The sequence below is a fragment of the Dermacentor andersoni genome, chromosome 4 (genome assembly GCF_023375885.2).
Source record: "Dermacentor andersoni chromosome 4, qqDerAnde1_hic_scaffold, whole genome shotgun sequence".
Lineage (NCBI taxonomy): Eukaryota > Metazoa > Arthropoda > Arachnida > Ixodida > Ixodidae > Dermacentor > Dermacentor andersoni.
The window spans coordinates 134,157,693-134,173,622 of record NC_092817.1 but is presented as its reverse complement, the minus strand read 5'-3'; the positions used below and the strand labels follow the sequence as shown (position 1 = coordinate 134,173,622).

The 15,930-nt window shown below is 43.0% G+C and overlaps 2 long non-coding RNA genes across 3 annotated transcripts; both read right to left on the bottom strand.

Moving 5' to 3' along the window:
* Positions 1-6,283: 6,283 nt before the first annotated feature.
* On the bottom strand, positions 6,284-9,844 carry LOC129386536 (uncharacterized). Its single transcript, XR_008613893.1, has 2 exons — positions 9,571-9,844; positions 6,284-8,438 (listed from the first exon to the last, which is right to left on the bottom strand). It is a non-coding gene; the product is annotated as an uncharacterized lncRNA (long non-coding RNA).
* Positions 9,845-10,039: 195 nt separating this feature from the next.
* On the bottom strand, positions 10,040-15,542 carry LOC129386535 (uncharacterized). Of its 2 annotated transcripts, none has more exons than XR_008613892.2 (4): positions 15,318-15,542; positions 12,899-13,045; positions 11,871-11,939; positions 10,040-10,815 (listed from the first exon to the last, which is right to left on the bottom strand). It is a non-coding gene; the product is annotated as an uncharacterized lncRNA (long non-coding RNA). The 2 variants fall into 2 exon arrangements; XR_008613891.2 differs by having other exon boundaries at positions 12,903-13,045; positions 15,318-15,537.
* Positions 15,543-15,930: the final 388 nt, after the last annotated feature.

Sequence of the window (15,930 nt, the reverse complement as noted above, 5' to 3'; positions counted from 1 at the left end):
TATTCAGAACCCCGTATACCCAACCACGAAGAGCCTCCTTCTAGCGCAAAGAAGTTACTGAACTAGTTGAATTTCTCAAACTAATATGCTTCAGAAAAAACGTAAACTATGACGTCCACACAACCTACAGACCTTGTAGTGCGGGATTGTAACTTGAGTATGCGAGAAAACATAAGTATTTTACGCGGAAACTGAAACACAAACACCTTGAATGCGACAGCATTTACCGGCTGCCATTTAAAGTCTGTCTTAGTAGGAGCAGCGCCGCCCCCTTAGTTCCCTGCACGCCATCAAAACAAAAAGAAAGAACAAAAACGAAGCTCGCCTGCGTGCGTAGCGTTTGCCGCCAGCGTTTGCCGGTAAACATTACGGTTACGCAAATTGCACTTCCGGGGAATCTTGAGGAGCACTCAGGGATCTTTGAGTGCTATCACGTTCCATACTTAAAGGCGAAGCTTAAGGGTCGATCCTCCAATTTTTTTTCTTTTCGTTCATGTTTGTTCAGAATAGTGCAACATGTGCCTCGTGCAAGCGTACGTGTAAGCAACCTCCACTTCATCAGTGATTCTAACGTCATCAACACCATCTGCATTCCACATTCATGGTGTCCCCTCCCCCCCATTCTTTTCGCCTTGAACGACCACATCACATGTCACGAAGAATCCTAACTTCTTAAAAACTTCAACGTATTTTAGGAAAATGCACGTATTTAAAGCTTCCATTTCCCGTGTGTCACTCACTGGAAAAGATATTCTTGATGCCATAAAATAAAATAAACTTGTGGCCTTATTCATAAAAGGTAACTTATATGGACATTTACCTTTTGATTAGATGGTCGTCTGAGTTGCTTTCCTGCCTCATGTAAGTTCATGTCTTTTTATACATATATGTCGCACATTTAGTCATGTGTTGCCTTCAATTTACTTTTGAAATTGTGTTATGGTTATACGACACTATATTTCTTCATAAATGTTTACTGCTTCACACTTTTTATGTTAATCTATTTTCTTCACCTTTCTCACTTTTTCTATATTTAGTACTTGCTCCTTAACATGCATGTATTGAGCAGATAAGTGCAGCGTCTTGTACATGACATTCAAAATGGGTTTTTGCTGATATGACCCGAGATCGTCAAATGAATCGTGTGAGGCAGCTTTTTCTCACTGTTTTCTGCGCAGGAAATATTGCGCAGTGTAAGATGTCACTTCCAATAAAGCCCGTACAATATGGTAAGCAAAGCTGGAACGACCGAGTGCAGAAACTCTTTTTGAACACGTTTTCAACAAAGTTATCCCTGCACTGTTACCGTTACTTAGACTCCGAAGAGGATAACATGTACTGTGAAATGCATCCCAGCCATAACGCCTTTCTTCTTTTTTTCTGGTTGTGCCTTCAACCACACCTTTCAGTTTTCTGTTTTGGCTTTCACGCTAACTAGACAAAGAGAGAAAATAGACATAGAGGTGGCAGGATTTGCAACAAAAAAAAACAGGATCTTTCAAAGTGGTTGCGACGTGTTTGGAAGTTTTGTGCAGTGGACGCCAACTTTAGTCTCTTTGATCAATGCCCACTGACAGTATGCTAACAAAATTGCAACTTCTGTCGAAAGTTTCTACTGCACCATCCCCGTGTAGCCGTCGCTGCGTGTTCTCTCTTTTTGCTTTCTAGATCAACTGGAAAGCACAGGCAAGTGGTCTCGAAGATGGGAATCGGTACAAGCGTGCATCAGAGCGAAAACTGGAAACAAGTTGAGCATTTGAGATCTGAGACGCAGATCTTTTTGTCCTCGAGTCTACTCGGAGCAGACGTTTTCTTTATAGGGGGACCACTATTTTTAGGTCTCGGCAGCAGTGGGTGAAAGTCGGCTATACTGCAATATTTTTCCACTCTGCCTCCAAATAAATGTGAAATATGCATGGGCACCCTGTGCTAGTCGTAGGTGCCTAGAACCTGAAAGTGCTGCCAAAAACCTCGTTCGAGACACGCCAGCTCACAGGTCAGCCGAGGTTAAGCTCAATGGACACCTGTCAAGATTGGATGGACCGCAATGTATCGAGTCTTCGGACAGCATGACCATAGAGCGTATGAACAATCGGTGCGTGAAATTGATATTAGCCTTAGCGGTCATGATGGCCTGCCACATAACCAGATATCACATCGCATGTGGGAGATTGCGTTCTCCCAATTGCTACACTCGGTATTTCTGGTTTCCAGTACGTACATTTCGATGCCTCCACAGAGAATAATGCAAACTATAAATGTAATGTTATGTTAACATTTATTGAGATCTGACGTAATAGTTCTGCGAAAACCCGCAAAGTAGAGAGAAGTAATTAATGAAAGGAAAATAAGATCTACGAAAGCCTTCAATAGGATTAACTCGAAACCATCAATTTAAGTTCATAAATAATTGTTTTCAAGAAAATATCAGCCACCCTTGAACATTATTGCCAAACTCAAGTTGCTTATCTCTGTTCTTTCTGTTTACACGTTTGTCCATTCCTGAATAATAGTTTCGTTGCTCTATAGAGCCTGTCAATAAATTGATTAGTTTGTACTTGTTTCATGCATGTTGAAAGTTTCATGTGCATGCTGTAGTACACTTGGCCGAACCGATGCGTTCTTTCTGCACGTTTTCTAGGCTCTTTAGGCATTACCTCATTCCTCTTTTTTTTTTTGCTTAACGTTTAGAGCTGCCACTAGTATGTCGCTACTGTATTTGCCGACATATTGCCCACATATTGCAGTCACTTGATCCACACCAGCCCTATGCCCACCCGTTCCAAATCGCTATGGTTTAAATGTCACCTACGATCACATCATTCCATAAACATGCAACTCGAGAAAACGTTGCTAAATTCATGTAAGCTCCCTAGGCCACTTTGATTTGAGCTAGAGTTTTCATTGCTTTGGAGCCTTTCTTATCAAGCAGCCAGGTCACGGCACTTCGTACACTCTAAAAACTAAGGGAGTGCCGGGCACTCTCTTTGAGGGAGTAGCTGCTTGTCCCATATTTCACTCTCTTTTCGAGAGTAGATCGACCCTCTTTGAGAGAGAGTAGGTCAACTCCTCCTGACAGAGTTTTGTTACTCCACCGCAAGGGATTGCTAGTACTCTTCCGCAGAGTGATAATACTCTTCCCACAGGGAGTGCTAGTACTCTTCCGCAGAGTGCTAATACTCTCCCCGCAGGGTTAATAGTACACCGCCAGACCGAGTACTTCTACTCCCCCAAACAGAGTGCTTGTACTCCTTCAGAACAGAGTGCTAGTACTCTTCCCAATACCCTCTTAGCCAAGTCCTGGTCACGCATGCAGGCAGGAAATCTGATCAAATTAGGGCCGCTGATATACTGTTCCCTAGGCGGCTCCTCAGAGACACTGGCCCGATTCCAAGCGGCCTTCAGAATAGGCGTGAGCAAAGTTATGCAGGATTTTAAAGTCCTTTTTTCGTGGCTATTTGCTGCCTACCGTGAGGCGTGACTGCTCTGAAGCGGCCTATGTGTATGCGTCACGAACGCCACTGAGGAGAAAAAAAAAGCGATTTAACAATTAATCTGCAAATATCTTCGCAAATTTCACAATCAGAAGTCACACAATCTAATTAGAATACAATTGTCAAGGGAATCACATACTTATCAAGAATCACAATGCTCTATACATCATGTGAATTCGAACCCGCGTACACTCGCATTTGTACAATTGAAAACACACATCATAACCATTACACCACAGCGCCGCCACGCCCAGTAGTGTTCTTTTAGAGGTTATATATATACCGAACGTATTTGATGAATCGGCTGTGGTGGGTAGGGTTTCTCTGCAGTGTGCTGTGCTGTTGTGTACTGGAATGCGTGTGCGTTTGCATCATTTCCATTCCTTGCTACGACTAACGAAGGAAGACAACGTAGACGACAACGTGAGAACTATTCACGGCTTGTCGTCACCGCAGGAAAATAACAAATGTGCCGTTCAGCTCATGATCGAGTGCTTCTCCAGTCCATGTTCTCCAAAATACGCGGATACAAAGTATTGCGCCAACCATCCACGTATGTGAATTTAATTCGCGCGTATACTGGTGAGCAGCACCAGGCATTTCGACGTGCCTCACGCTGCCGTGTAGGCGTTCTTTTCAAGTGCATTAGTTTAGAGTTTGGTTCAGTCCGCTGTGAGCTGTTGTCCTGCAATAGCAGCGGATCGTTAGCGTTTTGAAGCGCATGCATTCCAGCATTTGGAGACTGCTTATGCCGATAGCCGCGTCAAATGCATTGGCACGCATGTTTAAATGACTAATGTGTCCACTTGTTACGCGTGCACTGCTCGTATCCTGTGGCAGTGCACGTTCTAAAAGCTTCGAAGACCATCTACACTCATGCGTGTGTTCAATTTATATATGCACAGGATGGACTTGCCGGCTAGTTGGTTGAGCATTTTAGAAGAAACAGCGCAACACAAGGACAACGCAAAAACATGCCACACCACGAAGCGCTGGTGTGGTTGATGCTTTTTTTCGTCCTTGTGTTTGCGCTGTTTCTTCTTCCACGATACACGCACACCACAGGTACGCGAAAGTTTAGGAGCATAAGTGGTTAACTCTGTTTTCCCCGTTTTCTCTCAGTGTCAATGGCACAGTGCGTTGCCCGGAATTGTGCACGCTTACCCCCATATGCAGAAATGCATCATAACTTGAAGCCCATGCTTGACTTGATCTAAACGACGCAAGTCGTGAACGCACCAAAAGAAAGGCAGTGAGCGTCTTGGGGGACGTTCGCACCAGGCGTCGTTTATATCAAGTCAAGCATGAGCTTTGTATTAAGATACATTTCTGAATACGGGGCTAGACATCTGCTTCTTCCAGAAAATGTCGAAGAAACGCCCGCCAAAACCAGGCACATTCGCAAACTTAACTAAGCAATACGAAGCTCCATAGAAAAAAAGAAGAGTGGTATTAAAAGCTTTCAGTATTTTTCTTTACTCCAAAATAGTTGCGCTCTCGTGGCTTCACTGTACAGAGATAGTGCAGCGTTAGCTACAAAGCATGAATTTCCTAACTCCATGCCAAAATAAGCTTGTAAAATTATTTAGGTGCTAGAATCCAGGGTTTGTAGCGATCCTTGAAAATCCTTTATTTCTAAAATGCCATTTTCAAGGCATTGAAAACCCTCGAATTTTTAGAAGTACTGGAAAGTCCTTAAACTTGTACACTTGGCTAGACTTAGCAGACATTGCCAAGCGCTTTTTTTTCCCTTCTGTGACACTCTTTCGCATGTCACAGAAAATTGTCTCTGGAGGTAATAGAAGGAAAGCGACATCCTTAAAGTTGAAATTACAAAGGAGCTGCAGATACCAGTTTTATGCACATGGAACCGGCGACAAATGTGCTTGGAGGAGCAGAAGCAGGAAGCTCAACAGTTGAGGCATTCGAAGAGAAGCCGTGAAGAGAAAATTGAGAGCGACAGACACAATAAAAAGAAATTAGAAATGACTATTGCTTATTTGATGGTGAAAAAAGCTGAGGCAACAGATGACATCACATACACTGTCAAACCAAACAGTATTCAAAAACTGCAAACGTTGCAGGTCCAAGTAGTTAATTGTGCTATTGCAGAAAAACTTTGAGCGCTTTCTTGAAATGCTTCCTTGTGTGCGTTTAGTGGTGGGCGGTGAAAGGCAAATTAGCAGTCTTTCAAATGTTTGAAATCATTGAAATGCGATTTGTTTTGTTTTCTTTTGTTTGCATTAAAGTTAACGGTGTTCTTGAACAAGTTATTGCCTGTCCAAACTACTACACACATTGCACGAGGTCCTTGAAGTTACTGTGTCGGGGCCTCGAAAGTCCTTGAAAACCATTGAATTTTTTTTCTTCAATATTGCTACGAACCCAGTAGAACAATTGTCATGGAGTAAAAACCTTGGCTGAACAGGGAACGCAGAGCACAGGAAGACTAGAAATGCAGTAGTAGGCATGGAGGGCCCTGAAAAAAATGTGCCACATCCGCTCGTCTGCCTTATGTTTCTGCACCGACCGTCGCATTTTTAATAGAAGTGCACTTTCTGTTCTACTCCAATAAACGCAACATTACGAACTCCAGTGTGGGGCAGTCCTTCAGCCAGTGCAGAACTTTTTCTGTACATCCGAGTCAGCTCTGTCATTTTTCCAGTACAAGATTTGTTAAACTGGTTTAGCAGAATATGAGCAGTATACTCTTAAATTAGCTGTTTATTTGTATACACAAGTACAGGTCCTCAGTTTGGTTGCATGACAAATTGCCATACCTCAATAGATACAAGAAACAATTTTATTACAGTTTAATAAAATCCAAACAGTAATAATCACAACAATATAATGACATACATTTCTTTTGGTACGTATACAGCCCATGTCTGGGCAGTGTATAAATTCAACTATACACCGCAAGTACTGTGTCCTGACCACTATTATTCACATGTGTAAAACCATCACAGCAATTCAACAAATATCACAGTAATTAGTGACATACACTTTGTAACTGCTTTACATGAGCATAATGTATACAAATGGTCCCTGTGTACCTACACATGACTAGTGCCACCCGAGTACTATTACTCACAGGTGTAAAACCAACAAAGCAGTTCTTTAAAAAATATCACAGCGCTTAGTGACGTACATGCTGTAACTCCCTTGTAGAAACTTAATACAAACACGTGAGGACACAGAAAGCTAGCAGTGGGCATACATGGGAATACCACCGCCTCAATACTAATTCACAAGTGTAAAACCAACCAAGCAGTTCTTTAAAGAATATCACAACGCTTAGTGACATACATTTTCTAACTAGCTTATATAAGCTTTATACAAACATGAGAACATACACAAAGCTAGCGATGCACCCGCATAGAAGTGCGGCCATCTGAACACGATTATTTGCAAGTGTAAGCTCAACAGAACAGTTCGTTATAGTGACGCACATTTTGTAACTGCCTTATACAAGCTTAGTGCAAGCACAAGAATACAGAAAAATATAAATTAAAAACTTGCTCTATGCATACACAAACAGATCAACACAAATGGTAAACACCGCTTTGAAGACAAATGTGACTGTGGCAAAGCGCAGTGCTGTGCCGGTTGAAATTGCCACCCACAAAAGTATTGAGCAATGCTTAAACCACAGGCAACAAAGTGCTGAAAGACTGCGTCTCTAACGTAACTATTTTAATTCAAATTTCTTGAATATAGGGCTCGCTTGCAGATAAGGCATCTGATCCAACTGACCTGATTTTACACCTGCTACATGCATACAATGCACTCAGATGTAACTGGTAATAATAATTATAAAAGGCATTTAAAAACTTGATAGTATGATGAAGATGCATGACTAGAAAAGTTCTGTCCCCCTCGTACTTGTTAAAAAGGTGTAAGTACGACACGTTCTTTTTTTCCTCAATTTTTGCATTAATGGACAGCCGGGAACCTCGAACTGACACAAAAAAAAATATACTGCTATGTTAATAGTGTTATGAATAATTTTTTGTGAAAGCTTTTTTACAGACAAGTTGCAGTCTCGTTTCTGGAGGTTGAGCTGTACCTTGCAAAATAACTTGAAAAGTGGTCACATGGGAGCATGACACTATATCATAATGTTAGTTTCAGTTGACTCTCTTGCCCTACAAGTCGCTGCTCACTGTGGCCAGTGATGCAACAGCAGTATCTGTGTGATTTTCATCACACTTCTGTCCTATGCCATTCTTACCAGAGTTGGCAGCACATAGATACCCAAATTTCGATAGTGTTGCTTTCTCAGGTGGTTGCTTTTGATTTGCTCAATATCAGTTGGCACTTCACCTGCATCAAACTTCTTTTTTACCTCTTCAACAACAACATCAACAACAATCTTATGACACCTGTGTTGTCCTTCTAGTTGCCTACAAAGACCAGTCAATCTAGCAACAACACTGACAGTCTCTACTATCTTGTAATGGGGGAGAGGTGTGTCCCACCATGTGTTCCACATTGTTGTCACTATGTGGGCTGGCTGGGAGGACAACAACTGTAATATGTTTGCATTTGCATATATTAAAGTGATGCTTGTACTGTGTTATAACACCTAACTTAGTCTTGCACTTGCTGCACAATAACACTGGCTCACAGTCGTGGTGAAAAGCTTTTGTATGTTGAGCAAATGAGTTGTATCCACTACAAAAAAAGTCAGTGATAGCACACATGTTGCTCTACCAGGCCTGGTGGGGTTCCTTCTGACACTGCTGCTGATGCTGACGCGCTGCTGCTTGCCTCGTACACTGTTGCAGCTGCAGTAGACATGGCAGTCTCTGTATCTATTGCTGCCGTGTCATCTGTCATGGTAACTTCCAAGTGGTATCGGGCTCACTTCTGCAACAGAGATGTTGTTTGCCCCTTGAGGGCTCTCATGATCAGGGCCAATAATTTCGTAGGCATTGTCTCCTGCATCGAAGAACCAATAAGAACAGCACGAATTAATAAACATAGCTCTAAAAAGTACGGACATCAAGACTTAACCACAAGCTTTGCACATAAGTGACCGGGCTTAATGAATAATACTTGCAGGAGGAGTTACACAATTGTTTGTGTATATTACAGTAAAGCCTCATCAGAAGATATTTAAGAGGCACGGGAAACATGTCTCTCGAAACCAAAAATTTTGAGACACTGAGTAGCCAGACTAGATCACTTTATTATGCATCATCACTAAAGTATGATTTAATACATCTGAAGGAATAAATGCTCAGGGTGGCTTAAAGGGCCCCTAGACCACTTCTCGACATTTTTTGAACATTTCAAGTAAACACGCGTATCGAAATCAGAATGCCGTCACGATCGACGAAGCCAAATGCCAGAGTGCGTAGCACTGCCGGAGCACCACAACATGAAGAATATGACCCCGTGCGCCTCTCTGGATCTATCCTGCACCCCCCAGTTTGCCCTGACGTCACCAGGCTGTCTCTGATGATGTCACCAGTTCCTGGTGCTGTCGATTGGTCGAACGAAAGTGTACGACTGCCGGCAAGGCCTGCAAGCAAATACACACACTCCTTCCTCGTCGCGTTGCGCGCGATGCCATTGTGGGCAGCCAATGGGGGCAAAGAACAAACGCCAACAGAAGGGTCTCCCTATGAGGCTCTTCAACACGAGTCACCATACAGTTCCGTTGTATTAGCGCCACCCCTCGCAGGACGACGGGCCAGCGCGGCAGCAACAGAGCTCATTGGTGTTGGCCTGTCCCGTAACATTTGGAGGTGTACTAGGCAAGGAAAAGACGATACTGTCCTTATGGCGTGTACCAGATGAAAGAGTGAAATGAGTGGGGACTACTTTTCGATAATCAAACACACGTAGCTCCACTATTACTGCACCGTTTCGAAAAATTCTCGTGGCTACCTGTTCATTGCCTTATTGTGTAGAACTGCAACACCGCAACTAAATTTCAACCTCGGTGGTTTAGGGGCCCTTTAAAGAAGACATTCACAGCTTTTTAGTGACTGTAGATTGTGCTAGCTTCCTTCCCAACTTCTGGAATTTAAACACTTCACTTTGCAAGCCTTGTTGCTCGCAGTACCTTTGAGGTGCTCTTAGGCGCTCGTCAGCTTCAACTGCCGACACTTTCTGCCCTGCACTGTCCTCGTTGCCCTCCTTTTCTGGTTCATGCTAAAAGAGACATGCGCGATTGACTTGTGTAAGGATTGCGTGATCTTTACGCCCTTCGGAGCACACAAGGTGCAAAAAGTGAATGTGTCTGGGTTGTGTCCCTTCGAAGTAGTGAATACTTAAAAAGTCATCCTTAGTAACAAAGGTGTCTCTTGTATACAGTATTGTTAACGTGGCAAACATCGGAAAACCAACCAAACCATTTTCAGATGTCTCTTACAACCAAGTGCATCTTGTAATGAGATTCTACTGTACTGAATATTTTTCAACTATGGATCATCTGCATGTACATATAGTCACAAAGACATGTTGTGTGGAATGGCGAATCGGGAAACAGTCGTACTCTTACTTTTTGTCGCTAACATAAGCATCTGATAACAATATGATAAAAAAGCAGGCAATGAGGCTAGAATGGAACATAATCCTTCAGCTCTAAACAGTTTTTTGGGCCCACATCATTCCCTCATATGACATAAGGAAACAACTTGATAGCAGTAATGGCTGCATGTGATCTGAGTTGATTGAAACAAACTATACGTAAGGTTGTCTGGATGTAATTTTATCAGAGTGCTTTTTAGATGTCCTGCTGGTGATCCTGGCTGCGCGATGCTTCTCATGCTTTTTGGCATGATTCCTTTTTTTCCACTCCACTTTTTTTTTCAGATTTTCTCCCCTTTCCCTTCCCCCTTGTGTAAAATAGCACACTTGAAGTATCAAATCTGTTGAACTAACGTGTGTATCAAACCTGTTAACATGTGTGCTTCTCTGTGGTCTGTGTTGTATTTTTGCGCTGCACAATTCAATTCAAGATGAAAGATGGAACGTCCCTGCCTTTAGTTTGTGTGTGTGTGTGTCTCTCTCATGTTTTGAAATATATGTACATTCAGGAGTGCCTGCATGCCCTTCTCTCCTGCTCCAGTGACGAAAAGGAGAGCCTGTTTATGTACCATAGTAAAAAATTCAAAGGTTTTCGCTGTGCCCATTACATCCCTTATCATATGGATCTGTCACAATACAGAGTAGCAGTGGTCCATAATACTAGCCCATCCCAACATAATTATAAATTAACACATACCGACTAGCTGCGAAACAGCTGTTGCAAAGCCGCTGGTGAAGGCAATTTCCGCAGCACTGCAGTGGTACAGCCGAGCTCCACCTGTATAGTGACAAATCCATATGCGTGTTAGCAACTCAGTAGTTGCTGATGGTTTCATAAGCTTTACACTACACAATAAAGTAATCTAGACAACTTTGTTGGAACAAATGCAAATAATTAGTACACCACTTAAACACTAACACGATTAATTGCCCCCAATCTCTCACTCACTAAGGGATAATACTACTGAAACATCGGTGGAGAGCTCAGATTAACACAGCCCATAAAGGACAAGCGTTCTTTGAGGAAAACAGCTATAACAGCGGTTAGTTTTCTTGATCATTTTATGTGGTAGCTTTGATTTAAATGTCATGCAGTACTATAAAATACGAAGTGCCGCATTTCTAGCAGCAGAGGGCGTCGTCAGGCTCATGGTACAACAGATTTTTGCACTGTTTGTCAGTGAGCCGACACATACAAAGAAAACCGAATTCACACATACATATACAGTGTCAAGTGCACTTCTCCTTCTGAAAACGCAGCCACCAGTTCCAATGTTGCTGAAAGGAAAGGTTATATAAAGTGCGAGACTGCATGGAACTGCCACTTATGACTATATGTATGGTCTGCTGATTGCAGAGGTAGTCACATGCTATTTCTAGTCTCTTTTAGAAGCATTACTAAAGAATAAATTAAAATCTATTCATAAGTCACGAATTTCATGCATCCACAGTTTGGCTAAATAACCTGCGAGAAAAAGACATGTTTACCTGGAATAGCAACCTTTTTTCCTGCTGCAAAACTTTCCTTCGAATTAATGAAATAACTTTACAGCGTCATAATGCGTTTCTCGCAACTACTTGCCGGCAGTGGTGAGTTAGTGTTTATATCCGACTCATTGGGCGACAATACTGCCAAACACAAATGCTTCACGAACACGAGAACACGTCCCTCGCAGAGAATAGCAACCATATATGCCTCTGTGAGACATGATCGCACCTTTGTGGTCAAAATGTACATTAGAACGACATCACCATCTCAGTAAAAAAAAAAGCCTCCGTACAAGGCAGCCGCCACAACTGCATAATGTGAAATTGCAACTGATGTCCACTTACTGGTGGCCTGTGTTTGAGTCACTTTTGGCAGTTGACTGGGTGCTGAGAAATGCACGTGCTGGGTTGTCCCTGCAAGGCATACAGGGTTATGTCAAATGTTGAAAATATATATATGCCGGCATTTCATCAGTCGCAAAACAAACGAGTGAACTAATAAACAACTGTAATGTAAACAGAGTACACATCATAAGATAGGCTGTCAACTGTTAATGCATTACGCAAAAAACCTAATGCATAGGAAAGACTATATGTATACACACGAAGCTGACACACAATTTAATTCGCTCTAGGTTTTTCCGTGCAGTATATTCAAATTATTATGTCTCGTGGTTAGAGCAAAATTAGTGTAAATTACGAACTAAATTATCTACCCTGGAAACTTTTCTTCAATATGCACCTGTGCGCGCTTCGAACGAGTAGCGTTGTAAAATTTACGTACATGGCATTTAACATAGTTGCTGAACACTGATTTCCTTTGCCCTGTGTCGTGTACAGTGAGCTACATATATCTGCCCCCCCCCTTTTTTGTACTAGCCATACTGCGCGCCACTGCACCTATACGCACGTCAATAAACCTCACGACACAGAAATAAAAAAAGCGCCAATCACCCATGCCTGCATGTTGTAGTGGGCCTAACCTAACCAAGCATGGGCTGTTGCTTTTTATAGTAAACAAAGGCACCGTGCTCATTGCAAGTATGTATCATGTCGCTAAGCAAATATGCAATTTCATTGTACCACTATTTTTTTATCACATGGATATATCTGTTGAGAGGCAAGACAAAAAGCAGTCACTTCTCAGAACTAATCAGCTTTCTTAAAACACATTTTTAACTTTTCAATGACACTTGCTGCTATGTGTTTGTCTCCAGAGAGCATACTTGATTTGACTTTCCAATCAGAGACATTACATAAATATACCATGTTAAGATGACTGCCTGGAGCATGTGAGAATTTTCATCTTCGTGTAACATACTGTATCTTGATTTTGTTGACATTTGGTCAAATGGTACACCCAATATACCCACATACTAGTTTTCTTGTCCAAATAACATGCCAATGTAGTTTGATTTTTTGGCATTGGCTCCTCTGCACTACGTGAAGTCGCGCTGCACTGGCTCTTTCACATCCTCGTGTCCTTGCAGCTGCCTTCTTGCGTTATATAAAGCGGGTGCCTGAAAAATATCGTATGCAAAAGTCAACACAAGGGCATGGTGCAAAACAACATCAAGACAGTCAAGGCCATGGCAATAAAAAAGTCTTAGCTCTTAGTCTTCCTAGTGAAATGCATGCAAAACATCCAAATGACTGCAACAGTCAACTGCTAAACTAACTTCAATTTTTAGATTTAAGCAAAAAAACAAATAAACCACAGTTCATCCTTGTTTTTCATGAATGTTAGAATACTCCTGCTAATGAATAGAATATTGGTCATTTTCAGACGTCATAGGTCTGTCATGAGTCTGGTGTATCGCAAACACCACTTGTGACACATCCTAAGCACCTGCCCACTGTGCCCCCCCCCCCCCCCCCCCCCCCCCGCACCATCCCTGGTTGTGCCACTGCTGAAGCCATAATTTCAGGATTATAGCTGCAAACACGATGCTCAGTAGGGATGAAAATATTGTCCTTCAGCTCAATGGATATATGGATGTGCCTATAAAAAAAGGGCAACAAGGCTTGTTATGGCAAGCTTACCCACATTTCAATACTAACAAGTTCACTGCGGCCTGCATCTAAGCTTACTAAAAGGCATGAACTTATTTTCATGCATGAGGTGCGCAGTGGAGTTCATTTTTGACAGACCCGACTACTGCTGCAGTTTGAAATCTAGCGTTTTACATTCTTGTAGGCATGTAAAAGTTGCAGTTAAACCGCAGTTATTAGTTTATTACACCAACCTATTGTTCTGTGTACGACAGACTGGTAACACGGAATTAAAGCAACATTTTATTTTGAAATTTTATTTCTCTACTAAAAATATTCAAGCGATAAACATCTTGATCTGCCATGCTATAGCAAAATGCACACATTACGCTTGTAACCCCCAGAGGAAGGCTGATTTAGCTGTTCATATGACATAACTCTGACACGCCAACTCATATTAGCAAATGCACAGGCATGTCCAAAACAATAAGCGTATGCAAAGCGCCCCTGCAATTGTAATTCCACACAGCAGCCGTTATATTCGATGCCGATGCGTAACTAGGTGCTCGACAATTCACCGAGTTCGTAGACATAAGCATCCTTTCAGTTTCGCACCGTGCACGAAAACCGCAACAGGAGACAAAACCAGACCTATAATCACACCATTTCAACATGAGCAAAAACAGTTCGGTCTTAGGGATAAACACTGTGAGAGCGATTTAGTGCGCGACGGCGACGGCTTCGAGCGACAAAACGGGCCGTCGCTTGAACAGATGGCTCGGTTCTGGAAATCTAGAAATCGTCGCTCGTCGCCCAGAAGTGCTATGAGCGACTAGCCAATAGCGCGAAGCCGGAACTGGATGTACATACATCGCTCAAATACTACCGATTGTCGCGCGGAACGAGCAAATGATTCAATTTTTATACGTGCAAGGATAAGAACGTACTGCAAGACCACCGGAAATATTTTATGCTACTTTTTATAGTAAAATACATCAACGTAAATTACTAAAGCACGCGTCACGCGTGACTGCAGCCCTCATGCCGGCAACACCGGGGAGGCGTCGCTCAAAATCGTCGCTCGCACGGCGTACGACTTGTAGGCGACGAGCGAACGCGACAGCCATCTCCGTCGCGTCGCTTGTAGCTGCCGCGCGCAAGATCGCTTATCTGGGGTTTATACTTTTTTCAGCATAAAACATGGATTCCTCATGCGTTTTCAGTAAGTTCAAGATAACGCGCCCAACTGACCTCTTGCAGCATGCAGCTGAATGCCTGCGGCAAAGTTTCTAACTAGCACTGGTGCTGCACGTAACTTCAGTGGTCGCAGATTCCCCCTGCGCGAGACACCGTCAAGCGCGCGGTTTATTTATTAAAAAAAAGCATGCTGCCAGCAAAATGACGCCTTCTGTTATGTGATTCCTTAGTTCAACAGCGTTCCGTACACAGTAGACTGCCAAACTGAATAAATTCAAACACACAAAACGCACGCTAATCACGCTCCGCATAGGCTCGGAATCACGGGCTGGTGAACTAACCATTTTAAGCGTCCTCTCGCCTGGCGTCTTATTGAACATACCATAGTTCTGGCAGCGTTTGCGATTTTTAAAGCTCTTACGGACAACGGCAAAGTGATAAAATCACATGCAGTTATCGCGACGACTGGCTTTTTCGATTGACATCGAGAGACAGCGCGTGCGCCTAGTCCTTTGTCAATCGCGTCGGCTAAGCGCAGCGACGACTTCCTGGCGATAGCATGACATATACGGAGAATGTGCACCTAAGTTAGAATTCACTTACCGTGGAGGATTTGTTGTTATATCCAAGGCATGACGAACGACTGTCGTGTTTTCGTGGCGGCGCGAGATGGCTGACACACGATCTCCCTCGGCTGGCCTTTGCTCGCTGGACAGATCTTCTTTCTCCAGTGCTGTGTTGTTCCGCGATCGTGAGCGCGCGCGCGCGCGGTGGAGCCACTCCGAGTGAAAAAGTAGAGCGCTCGCTACGCGTTCCTTTGAACTGCGGCGGCCTGTTCTCTTAGAAGCAAAACGATGTGTTCTTTGCTCAGCGTGCATGAATGATACATTGCCATGTTCGGGGCCAGCCACCTACAGTTGAAGCAGAAGATTACGCTACGTTTTGTTTTCTATTGCCGCAAGAGTCTCTCTTTTCTATTGTCGCAAGAGTCTTTTTACTCTCTCTCTCTGAAGGGGAGAGTGAAAAGCACATTTCACTCTCTCCTTGGTGACAGAGTGAACAATGCATTTCACTCTCCTCGACATTTTGCGAGAGTAAAACGACGCTTTGAAGAGTGAACCGGCAGCTTCACTCCTGCGATACCCTCCCTAGTTTTTAGAGTGTATTTTTATTTTTTATGACTGCTTTTCCTATCTCGAGTTCATCAGTGACCTAA